General features: G+C 41.8%; 1 protein-coding gene across 6 annotated transcripts in view; it reads left to right on the top strand.

Annotated features, from left to right (window-relative positions):
- CCDC85A (coiled-coil domain containing 85A) overlaps window positions 1–12,197 on the top strand; it is a 201,478-nt gene that overhangs the window by 69,886 nt on the left and 119,395 nt on the right. The gene's annotated exons all lie outside the window — the stretch shown is intronic.

A 12,197-nucleotide genomic window follows, 5' to 3' on the forward strand; every position in this document is an offset into this window, starting at 1 on the left:
GGCATTAATCTAATGATGTAAAATTGCAACTGTGCAAAGGCATAACACAGTTAAGGGGAAATATATTAGGATCAAGGTGCTCTGGGCATTTTTAAAAGCTTTCCACTGAGGTATAATATACGAGGATGCACATAGAGGTATACAGCTTGATGAATTTTCACAAACTCAAGGGTCCTGTGTATCTACCACCAGATCAAGAAACAGAGCTTTACCAGCCCCTAGAAGCCCCTTTTGAAGGATTTTAACTTCTATAATTGCCACCTCTAACATTGCAGACTGGTTTGGTGCAGGAGTCAAATACAAAGCCAGGAAAGGCTGCCCTGAAGTAGTTTTGCTTGAGCTGAGAGCTGAGGCAGGAGTAGGGCAGGAGCTAAAGTGAAGACTGAGGGGAGAGTTTCCAGGCAAGGGATCCTGTGACAGGAGGGAGCAGGAAGCATTTTGAGGAACTAAAAGAGCAGCGTGGGATGGGAAGTGGTTTTTTTGGGCACAGGATAAGGCTGGAGAGGAAGGTAAGGCTGGACCATGCTGGATCTCATGGGCCATCATATGGGGTTTTGACTCATCCTAGAAACAGTCGAGTTGGGGGATCACATGTTTTATAAAGGTCATTCTGGATGTGGAGTAGAGAATGGATTGAAGAGGGATCTTGGTGAATATGAGGAGACCAGTTAGGAGGTTACTGCAGTATTCTAAGCTGAGGAGGGGGGGTGGTTTGGTCCAGGGTGCTGGTAGCAGTATAGGGAAATGGGTAGATTTGAGAGCTATTTTTGAGCAAATATTGACAGGACTTGTTATTAGATCAGCCATGAAACCCCGAAGAGGAAGGTGTCAAGGATGACTTTGATGTTTCTGGCTTGGAAACATGAAAAAATGGTAATGTCAGTTTGCTGAGATCATCTGCCAGCTCAACCAAAATGGCTTCACAGAATATAGATTTGGTAAAAAGTTGACAGAACAGTTTTATGTTATTAGTTTTGTGCCCATCCAAGCACATGTTGGCTGTGATGGCTCAAAGTCACAGTTTGGTAAGCTGGGTATTAAAAGAATGTGTTGCATTAATTCCTGTGTCTCCTAACTTCTTCCCCTCAGCTCTATTCTTGAGGAGGAGAGGCATACACACAAATATATACACATGCACATATGCACGTTTAGCTTATGTGTATTTTCCCTTTTATCAGGCAGGAGTTCTCTGGAGTAGTTGAGCATGTGAAGGAATGATGATAACTGTTGAATTTGATGAATATGGAAGGGTTAATACTTGATACATGTTCACAGCTCATAAAGCACTCTTAGCAAGTTCTCAGAGGTGCCCCTGCAATCCCATTGGTGACTCTGCAGCCTTTAGTGACTCCCTCTCTACTTGAGCTAGTGATGGTAGCAGGGGTGTTAAGGATAAAAATGTGGATCCTACCCTGAAACAACTGAATAGAGGTGATAACACAGTTATGCCAATGTCTATTGTTTATGATCATTCCATCCCGATTCATTACCTCATATTAATAACCAAGTGTTCTACCAAGAGCTGTATTAGACACTGTAGATAAAAAGAAAAGTAACATTGACTCAATTTGGAAGTGTTTATTAATTTCTTTATTTGTGCTGGACCTTGGGTTTCAATGGTGAACTAAAACAAGTACAGTGTCCCTGATCTCAGAGACCTTCTAGGCTAGTAGTGGAAATGCACATTAAAGAAACAACAGACAAATGACAATGATGTGTACCATAAAGGAGAAATGTACAGTGTTATGAGAAACATATAAAATGGAATTGGCTCTAACAAGAGACATCAGCAAAGGCTTCCCTGGGGAAGTAATGATTAAGTTGCAAGAATAGTATCATTTGGACAAGAAGGGATGGTGAGAAAAGCATTGCCTTGGTAGAGCAGGTTGAAAAGACAAGAGAGAGAAGGCAGGCCAGGTTATGTGTGAGGAGCACATTAAGCCCCAGATTCTAGTATCACAGAGGTTTGTTTCTTCCTCCCCCTACATGAATGATATAGCATGGTAAGATCCTAATCATAGGTAATCAGGGACCCCACTAAATAGAGTCTTCTCCTTCTAAAGCATTGAAAGTCATTGTGGCATGAGAACACCTGGAGTTCTCATGCTTTGATTTTCTCTCTGCCCATTCAGAAGTAAAATACTGCTCATGGCCCATTGGCCAGACTGATCACATTAGCACACCAGCTGCAGGGAACTGGAAGGTATAGTTTTCTATGTGAGGTGATAGTAACTGTGTGATTATGGCATATCAAAGGAGTAGAATGTATCAGTGGCAGTGCAAATGACATCTCAGATTGATTTGGTAGCTTATAAAATGTGGGTGGTGAAAAAGGGGAAGGAGTCAAGGAGAAGGAGGTGGTCTTCAGCACCTAGGTGAATGTAGAATTAAAGTATAATTACAAAGTGAAGGAAATGATGGACAATTTTAGGGGGAGAGAAGATAAGTCTGGTTGAGGTCCTGTTTAGTTTGGGTTTTTTTTTTTAGAAGAAAATGTCTAAGAAGCAGCTGGAAATTCAGGACCAGAGCTTGTAAAAATGAGGGTTGGAGAGGGCATCTTGAGAGCAGTACAAAAAGGAGTGACAGGTGAAACAAAAACAAAGATGGTAAGAACTGTACCTTGGGGAACCATTCCATGCAGCTGTACCAGGAAAAAAACACAAAACACCATAAAACCCAGACTCCTCCAGAGAGAAGAGAAGCAATCAAAGGATAGCACACGGAGTAACAGTAGGAAGGGGTGTTTCAGTAGGAAGCCATAGCCAGCACTGTGAAATGCTATAGACATTAAAGAAGATGGAGAATGAGACCAGGTCATTGGGTTGGGGAATGGAGGAGGTCATTGGTGATCTTCTAGGAAGGAGAAAGAAATGAAGGGATTATTTCCATCATTATTAAAGATTACTAACATCATGGGTTAGGGGTTTTTTGGGGAAGGGAGTGAATCCTGGACATGATGATTGGTTAGAATTGTGATTATATGGACAAAGAGAAAATGAAAACACAGGAAGATAAGCGTTTAGGGGGAGACCATAGCAGACAGAATCCTGGGTTAGCCTTGGTAACAAGAGGGCTATTTCTTTCTTACAGATAAGAGCAATAGATGGCAGGAGACTTTGAAAATAGGTATCTTTGAGGTGATGAAGGGGTTGGTAGAAGAGAGGAAAAGATGTACCTAGCCTATATAGAATTCAAGACCCTTAGAGGTTTCCTGCTCAGAATCCTGAAATACATAATAAGTTGCACAGCAAGAGTAAACATTCAAGTTAGTTCAAGATAATCAGAATTCAAATATATCTTGATTACAAGCCATAACTACTGAGGACCCTGTGAAAGGTCTACTTTTAGGAAATTTAAAACAATAGTAAATGTTGCATTTTTAATAATTGTGCATTTATTATTCTGTTTTTGTGGGAACATAGAACCAACCTGCTGGGTGGGATTGATTACATATCTTCTTAAGCAGAGTCAAGGTACCTTGTAGGACTGTGTGGGAGAATTAATTAGTGGGGATCTTTCACGTGTCAGGGACCTGCTTATTGTAACTGTTAAGTGGGCACACTGTGTCCTTGGTGGCCTATTGATCAGTGTTATCACTTTAAAACCTGTCATTCAGCCTAGCTGTGAATTGCCTAAAGAAAATTCAATTATAAAGTGGTTGACTAAAATAACTCATGCATAAGGAGGGAATGAATTACACCTGTTAGAATTCATTTGCAGCATTAAGTCAGATTTTTTTTAGAGGATTAGGTCTTCTGTGTTCACTTTAAAAATTCAAAGGAGGGCAGGCCATTTTTATCCCAATTTAGGAGCCACACAGGTGACTCAGGTATTGTTTGGCTGGATTTGACTCTCTTGCCCAGCCAGATAAATATAGACCTCCTGGCCCAATGCCTAAGCTGTGTGAATGACTGCCACATACATTTAGTAAGCTCCCTGTGACTCCAGAAATAGTGAAAAGCATAAACGACCCTGCAGACTCACCTGAAAATATTTTTTTAAATCAGACAGCAGTTGTAAATTGTTGCTAGATGAATGTCATTTATTTTTCACTTTGTGCTTGAAAGTTTAAAAAAAAAGTGGTAGTAATCTCCTCCAGATTCAATGTGTCAAAAATATTTGAGAAGGAAAAGGAGAGAGCTCAGTTATAGGGAGAACATTCATCTGAAGGCCATATAGGATCACCCTTCCCATACCATGAATGTAGAATAACTCAAATGACCCATGACCTTAGAAGTTACCATATGGTGAATCTCTTGTTGACTTTTATTCACTTTGATATATTTATATTTATATTTATATTTATATTTATATTAAGTATATGTATATTGCAAAGTATATGAGTGTGTGTGTGTGTATCGTATATACACCTATCATATATGTGTATGTATCAGGGAGATAGTGGTAGTATTTAAGTGAGCCCTCAATATAAACTGAACCTAAATTATGGTGGAATAGTGAGAGAGGAAAATGGGAAGGTAGTGGTGAGGACAGAAAGCAGTGGGAGGAAAACAGGAGGTATGAAAAGGCAAGGTTTATGTAGTCCTGTATTATCTAAATGAGAAATTATAAAGACATGACCAAGGAGAGTTGTGCTCTGAACCTGACATGAAGTTAGAAGATACAAAAGATGTTGTGGATGTCACACTTTTGCATATTAGCAAATGATGGAGGGAAAGGAAAGGGGATTCAAGATGGTGATAAGTTGTTGAAATCCTTCTGATCAACAGAAATTGGTAAGTCAGGAGGAAGGACTGTCTTTTATTTGGCATCAGCTAAGGTAAAAAGTTTGGATTTATAATTCTTAAATCATAGACATGTTAGAATTTATCAGATGTTCTCCCTTGAGATGTTGCCCTGAGAGCCATGGAAATGACATTGAAGGGGTGAATCAGTTTCTGAAGGTGGGGTATGAGGATGTAGAGGAAAGTGGAGAGCAGGCTCCAGCAGCACACCTGCAGTGAGGAGGTGAGGGAGGAGGTGTGGCTGTGGAAGGAGATCAAGGAGGAATGCCCAGGGAGGGAGAAGAATGAAGCCAATGGAGTGACCTAGAAGCCAGTGGAAGAGTTTGCAGAAGGAGGGCATCAAGGAAAATGAAGAATGAAAGAATGTCTGGTTTCATTCATTAAGATCTCATTAAGAGCCTTTTAAGAAATGCAGGGGTGAGTGGGGGTAGGAAGATGAAGGTGAAGAAGGAAGATGAAGATGAAGGTCCTGTGCCTAGCACTCTCAGTGCTTCTTGCCTTCCATCCTGATTCACCACTGGCCATGGCCTGGCCTTGGCTTGAATCCTTATCCATAGAGACTTATGGACAGAGGTGTCCCTGGGAAGAGACTGTTTGACATCCCAGTATAGACTCTGGTATATATACCAGAACTTTGGTGGAATAGGATGATAGTTGAAAAGGGAATATAGGATTTAGGACAGGAGAGACCTGAATATAAGTAAGGCACAGATGAAGTCAGTAGAAAAAAAATGAGGCTGAATTATGAAAGAAAAGAACTAAGTGATAAAGTTATGACTTTGCAAAGTGCAGGGGGGAAGAAACAAGGTCTGGGTTTGGCTTGGCGAGAACAGGGAATAATTCTTCCTAATATATGAGGGAGGAGGTAAAAATACTGAGAACTTTTGGAGCAGAAAGGAAGGAAATTTGGAGCACTTGAAGTTGGATTTCCTCAATCTTCTCAAAATGTGAAAGTCCTCTGCAAGAGTGAATAGATAGGTAAGATGTAGAGCTAAGGCCTCTGAGAAAGTTTAAAGGAAGTCATCCTTTTAAAAAAAATTTGTTAATGTATGTTTATTTTTTAGAGAGAGAGAGAGACAGAGCATCAGTGGTGGAGGGGCAGAGAGAGAAGGAGATACAGAATCCAAAACAGGGTCTGGTTTCTGAGCTGTCAGCACAGAGCCTGACACAGGGTTTGAACCCACGAACTATGAGATCATGACTAGAGTCAAAATTGGACTCTCAACCCACTGAACCACCCAGGTGCCCCTAAAAGAAGTCTTAAAGATCAAATGGTTCAGAATCAAGGTGAGATAAATCAAATAAAGTTTGGGTAATCTTGAAGGCCAGATGAGGTTGGACATCCTATATTTGTAATAACCTAGGTTATGGCTTTTTCCTGCAATGGTGGGCTTAACCAGTTGAGGTTATGTAATGCTGAGGATGCACAGAGCAGGAACATTAACAAATAGGGATTTGGGAATCTGGGTGGTTGGGGTACCTTGTTGACAGCGTTTTTGGTTGAGGCTCATTTTCTATAGACGGGATCATAAGCAAGCACACATTGCTTCATTCCTCTGTACTCCAAGATGCTGATATATTGGAATTAATATCTTGATGGTAGAGAACAAAAGAGTCCCAAGAGACAGCTGTGGCCACAGAGCTGGTGTGCCCTGGTGTCCCCAGCATCACTCCTCCAGCCATGGCCTCTTAGGCTTCCCTCTTCCATCTTTGACCCATCCATCCCTCAGCCAACTTGAGTAGGATGATGAATGTGCACACTGGGAGCTGCTGGTCCACTGGTGGAGGTGGAATTAGTTCTGCTTCTGTACCCCCATGTCTGATAAGGAGATGCTAAATCCTGGCCTTTGCATGTCTGTAGAGTGGTAACCTTCACTCAATCTCCTTGCCGTGTGTAGACTCCATCTGGGCATCTGCTTCAGCTACTGTTTAGTGCTCATCCCTGAGCTTAAGATTGCCTGAAACCCTGCCTGCATAGCTGGCCCTCTGTCACCTTCCTGGGTCTTCATAGAGCCTACTCTCTAGGGACTAGAAGCCTCACCATTGACCGAAGTCCTGCCCTTAATGGACCAAAGACCACAAAGCTGTTTTGTCCTTCTTGCCAAATTTGGCCTCTTCAGGTACTTAAAATGGCACAGGGTCTGATTTCTCCTTGTGTCTTTGGACAATGAATGCTGAACTTCCCATTACTTATTTTCGGGGCCAGTTTGATAGCTGGATCGTCTTCACCAAAGCTTCCTTAAGAATTTATGTTGCTGAGGCCTCAATACTCCCTTGGTAAACCTGCTTCAATGCTAGCATTTAAGACAAGAAGAGAAGTAGGATGTGAAGGGAACCAGAGGGTCAGAGAACTGGATGACTGATGGGTAGCAGTGAAATACCAGTATGAGAGTCAGTATGCATCTTGATGTCTAGCAAGATAGTATGGAACAAAAAAAAAAAAAAAAAAGGAAGGGAAAATATAGGGCAACAGACAAAAGAAGGTGACCAATAATGCATGTTCTCCCTAAAACACCATTTGGCCTCCTGCTGGAAGAGGGATTAGTTAGAGTTTGGCTTTCCTGGGGATTAGAATTGGGCTGGGGGCAGTGGTTAAATAAATAAAGGTAGATTCTGACAAGGAATCACAAGAATTTCTTTTGGTCAGTGTTCTTTTCAAGATGCTGTTTTGCCATTGCCCATTATGTGAGAAGTCATGCTTGAAATAAAACTTTAGTTGAACTAATTTATTTGGGCTTCCATGAACATGATAAATTTGTCCTATTTTTCTTGAGTTGCTCTAATGTCATGGTAGCTTATCTACCAGCGGGAGTAGCAATGTGCTGTGGCACCACAGTTTAGCCTAATGAGCAGGACAGGGCTGTGTTAGTAATTGTGTTGCATTCATGACCCGACTAGTCTATTCACTAGGTGCTAGTGCCAGGAAGCCTCTCTTGGGAGTGAGGTTGCCTGGGGTTGATATAAACTCCTTTGGCTTTGCAGGTATATGTAGCGTACCTGTCCTAGTTATTACTTTAGTATAACGATGAGGGTGTTAGGACACCTACATGAGTGTCCTTTTTAAAACATCTCTAGTGGTTTAGTTTGTTGGCTGAAGATCTCATTTAGCTTGAATGGTCTTTGTATCTTGTTCCAGGGTTTTTAATCTTTATTAGATCTGTGTCTCATAGATCTGGTTTTCACAAGAACATTTTTTTAAATGCACTTAGTGTTATAAAACTATTTTGTACAAATCTACTTTTGTTTTCATCTCTTAAAGACGAGCATCTGGTTTTATGATGAAGTTGCCACAGACCTGAATAGGCATCAGGACTCTGGATTTCCATCCCAGATCAGCCTTGTTCTGGGTGATATTGGGGAAATTTGTGAAATATAGCTTTCCTTGTGTCTTAAGTGAAACCTCCATCATAAGGGAGATTGTAGAGAAACCTGTGATAGCACTTTGAAAACCACAGGGCTATACAAATTTTGGTGCTATTCTTAGGCTAGAACTGAAACCCGAAGCTTTGCAGAGAGAAATAGAGCAGCAAGATAGGTCGTTTGTAAGCTCGGCATTTTCATCCTCTTTCCTTCCTTTGTGAATGTTGTGTGCACATCCTACTGCATCCAAAGTCATTCTGGCACAGTCCTGCCATTTTGAACATTCATACATCAGTTAACCAAATTCATATGCTAAGATTTCCCTCATTTGAGCCATCTGAAATTCTGCATACATTGTACCCCAGTAGGATCATTTTAGTGGTATTCACAAAAATCTATGCCTCATTTTACTTCAACTTACCCAACATTTAATGAGCAAGCATCAAACATACGCAAGGTATGATGTATGACATGTGCATGGGACAGCCCCTGTTCTTAAGGACTTATTTACCATCTGGTGAAATGAGAATGAGCTTGCTATAAATTTGCTATTTGAAAAGTAGAAGCAATGCTAGTGACTTGAGGCAAATTGTGTTGTGGGTAACATGCACTTTTGTCAACTCTTTCTATCCTCTTTGATTCACATGCTATAGCACTCAATTGCCCAGAGCCCAACCCAGTGTGCTGGCCCTTCACACTTTCCCCTTTTCAGCAGCCACTGCCCTACCTCCTTTGGCAACCAGGAAAGAACTAATGATATCAACTAACCATACTCTCATTCAGTATGTATTTAGTGAATATCTGCCACATGATGTGTTGGAGAGTTTTAGAGTACTTTGAAGCTAAGAGGAGACAACAGAGCATGAGCCCAGTTTCACTGTAGTGATGAAATTTCCCAGGCTTGGAATAGGAATTGGACTGTAGAGGAAATGTGAGAGGGTCAGTGGAAGTGTGGGCTAATTTCCTATAGCTGTGCAATGACCATTCCCTTCTGTATGTTAAACTGATTTTTTAAAGGATTTTTAAAATGTGTATTTATTTTTTAAAGAAAGAGAGAGAACAGGGGAGGGACTGGGGGCAGCAGGGCAGAGGATCTAAAGGGGCTCTGCGCTGACAGCAGAGAGCACAATGTGGGGCTCGAACTCAACGAACCTGTGAGATCATGACCTGGGTTGAAGTTGGATTCTTAACCGACTAAACTACTCCAGGCACCCCTAAACTGATTCTTTAAGGGCTTGTTTGAGGTTTGGATAACAGAAGGGTTAATTTGGGTTATTCCAAATTAACCTAATGTGGATTTTGGATTTTTTGTTTTTTAAATGTGGTATGAAGGAGTGCATCAGATGTATAGGGGATTAATTTATTTCAAACCAAATAATAAGGTTTGCTCATAAAGACTTGTTTGACTCTTTCCTGTAATTAATTGCTGGAAATGTCTCTCTCTTTCAGTCTAATGTAAAATTGGCTTTTACTCCACTTTCCTTGTTTTGTAAGGTTGGTTTGTGTGGTTTTTTCCCCCCCCTTCCTGCTGAGAAGGCGGGGATTGGGCCATTAAGTACTGCTAGATAAGCTGGTGTAACTCAAGTATCTCCAGATAATCAAGAGTTGTCTTCACTGCATAGGGAGATTCTCATCCCCAGTGGTGGCCATCAATAAACAATCCACACATTGCTAAGGGTTCATTAAGTTCTCTGTGCTGTCTAGTAACTAGCAGCAGTTGTGTTTGTGAGAGACTGCAGCAGGGCCAGACCTTGTGTTCAAAGTAAGGTTAAGGCAGGGCATCACTGTCTCTTCTCAGTTTTATGCTTTCCCATGAAGTCCTCACAGGCAAGCTCCATAGCACAGAGAATATCTATCTGATGCCAGCACAGTAGTTCCCAAATTGAAAATTTAAGTGCTTAGCCACATGCCTCTAAACAGGGCATTTGGTTTACCCACTTTTCCCCACATTGGATCATTCTCTGACTTTGGCAGAGGATGACTGCAGCTTCATTTATGTTGCTTGGAAGATAAGAGGTGCCTCAGAACATTTTTTTTCCAAGACCACTTAAAGCGTTGATTAACAAAGAGACCAGCAGGGACCAAATGAATGCTTAGATCAGAATAGCACTAGGAATACTGCAAGCAGCACAAAGCAAGTGAAAGTACTTAATTAGAGTGTGTAAAACTTGACCTTTCTTGGGCACTGTGACATCTTGTAGAAATGCAGTGTAATCCAGAGGTACAGACTTCCCTCATGGAGGCCCAGCACCCTCAGGGACTGCTGAAGTCTTGATGCATGAGGGGAGTTGATACCCTGGACTTCTTTGTCTTGTACTCCATACACACTTAGAGCTTCTAGATAGTGGCTTTTACTATCTTTAATACTTAAAGATAGTACTAAAGTACTAAAGTTTATTAAGTACTAGAGTTTATTAAGATACAAATTCTTCGTTTAAACTTGAATGAATGTTTGGGGACAGGTGGAATAATTTTCTTTTCAAGTTTTGTTCCCTTTGGGAAAACATTCTATATAATGCAATTGGGACAGGACCTTGAAGTTGCCAGTGAATTTTCCCTGATCCCTTCCCCCGACTCTGGTGAGTAAAGTGTTGCTCTGAGGGTGGCCTGCCTCTGTGGAGCCCTAGCCAGAATAACCCCTAGTGTGTTCTCCTAAGTTTGTGCTTGAGCTGTATTTTGGGCTTGTCCTGTAGAGGTGCAACCTGGATGTGAGGGTGTGTGTGAATGTGTGTTCTTGAGAGTGAGAGAGTATGCCTGTGCGTATGGGAGCAGTCTGTGTTGGAAAGTGATGAGTGGGACGGTGTAGACACGTTAGCAGCCTTCTTCCTACAGTAGAGAGTTTGGCTCTTGAAAACCGTGAACTGATTCATTCTCCTTTTACAATGGGGTAAACAGGACAGTTTATGAGGGACTCCTTCTCAGCCCTTTTTCCCAATTTATTTTTATTGCCTCCAACTTACAAATTAAAACATTGGACTGCCCAGAGTTTGAATCCTTGACGCTCTTCCCTTTTCTGATTCCACTCGTTCCTGGGTGATTTCATCTGGTCTCATGTGTTTATACAGTGAGTTTATACATTGGGTCTGTGCTCTTGACTTTCAAATTCTGTCTATAGCCTTCACCTCCCTCCAGAACTCCAGAATTTTATATCTGCTTACTTGATACTTTTTCTGGACTATCCAGTAGGTTTTCAAAGTTAACATGTCCTGAACCAAACTTGTAATATCCTAGTCCCCACAAAGCCTGCTTCTCCCATTACCCAATCAGTCTTTGTAGTTAGTAACGTCCTCTTTTTCATTTCCCAGACCGGGAACCTAGGTCACCCATGACTCCCACATCATGTCAAGTTCTGAAATTTCATAACCAAAATACCAGCAAACACTATTGGCTCTGCTTTCAAACCCTATCCAGAACCTCCCTCTCCCCGCCCCTCCCCCTACTTGTACTCTGGTCTCAGGTGCCATCTTTTGTCTCTGGGATCATTGTGTCAGCTTCCTACCTGGGGTCCCTGCTGAAACCTTTGCTCCCAACCATCCTTCTCATGGCACCCAGCACGATCCTGTCCTTGGACCATACTGCTATTCACAACCCTCCTAACTGCTTCCTTCTTACAGTCTGAAAGCAAAAGTCCTGACAGGACTAAAGAGGTCAGCCTTCTGTGATCTGGCCCTGTTTCTCTCTGACCTCCTCTCCCAGCAAGCTTCCCCTTCCTCCTCTCCAGGTCATCCTTACATTCACACCCTGTGTGCTTTTGCCTCAGGGCTTTTGCACCTACTGTTCCCTTGCCTTTCAACTTCAGGTATGGTGTATGGTTAGACCATTATAAATTCAGATCTCTGGTAAAATGTCTCCTCTTTAAGGAGACCTTTCCGGACTTGCCTGTATAAAATAGCACAATAATAGCCTCCTCATACAAGCGTTATCTCTGCCTCTTAATTTCCTTTATTTTTCTCCATAGTGCGTATCACTGTGTGACTTAACCGGAGTGTCATTGCTGGGGGTGGAGGGAGGCTCAGGCAACCATTGCTCATGCATGCCACCAACAAGCCCAAGGAGTAGGGAGCCAGACAGGGAGAAAGAAGGCATTGATAG

The sequence above is a fragment of the Panthera pardus genome, unplaced genomic scaffold (genome assembly GCF_024362965.1).
Source record: "Panthera pardus isolate Hobbes unplaced genomic scaffold, ASM2436296v1 HiC_scaffold_25, whole genome shotgun sequence".
In the NCBI taxonomy this organism is placed as follows: domain Eukaryota; kingdom Metazoa; phylum Chordata; class Mammalia; order Carnivora; family Felidae; genus Panthera; species Panthera pardus.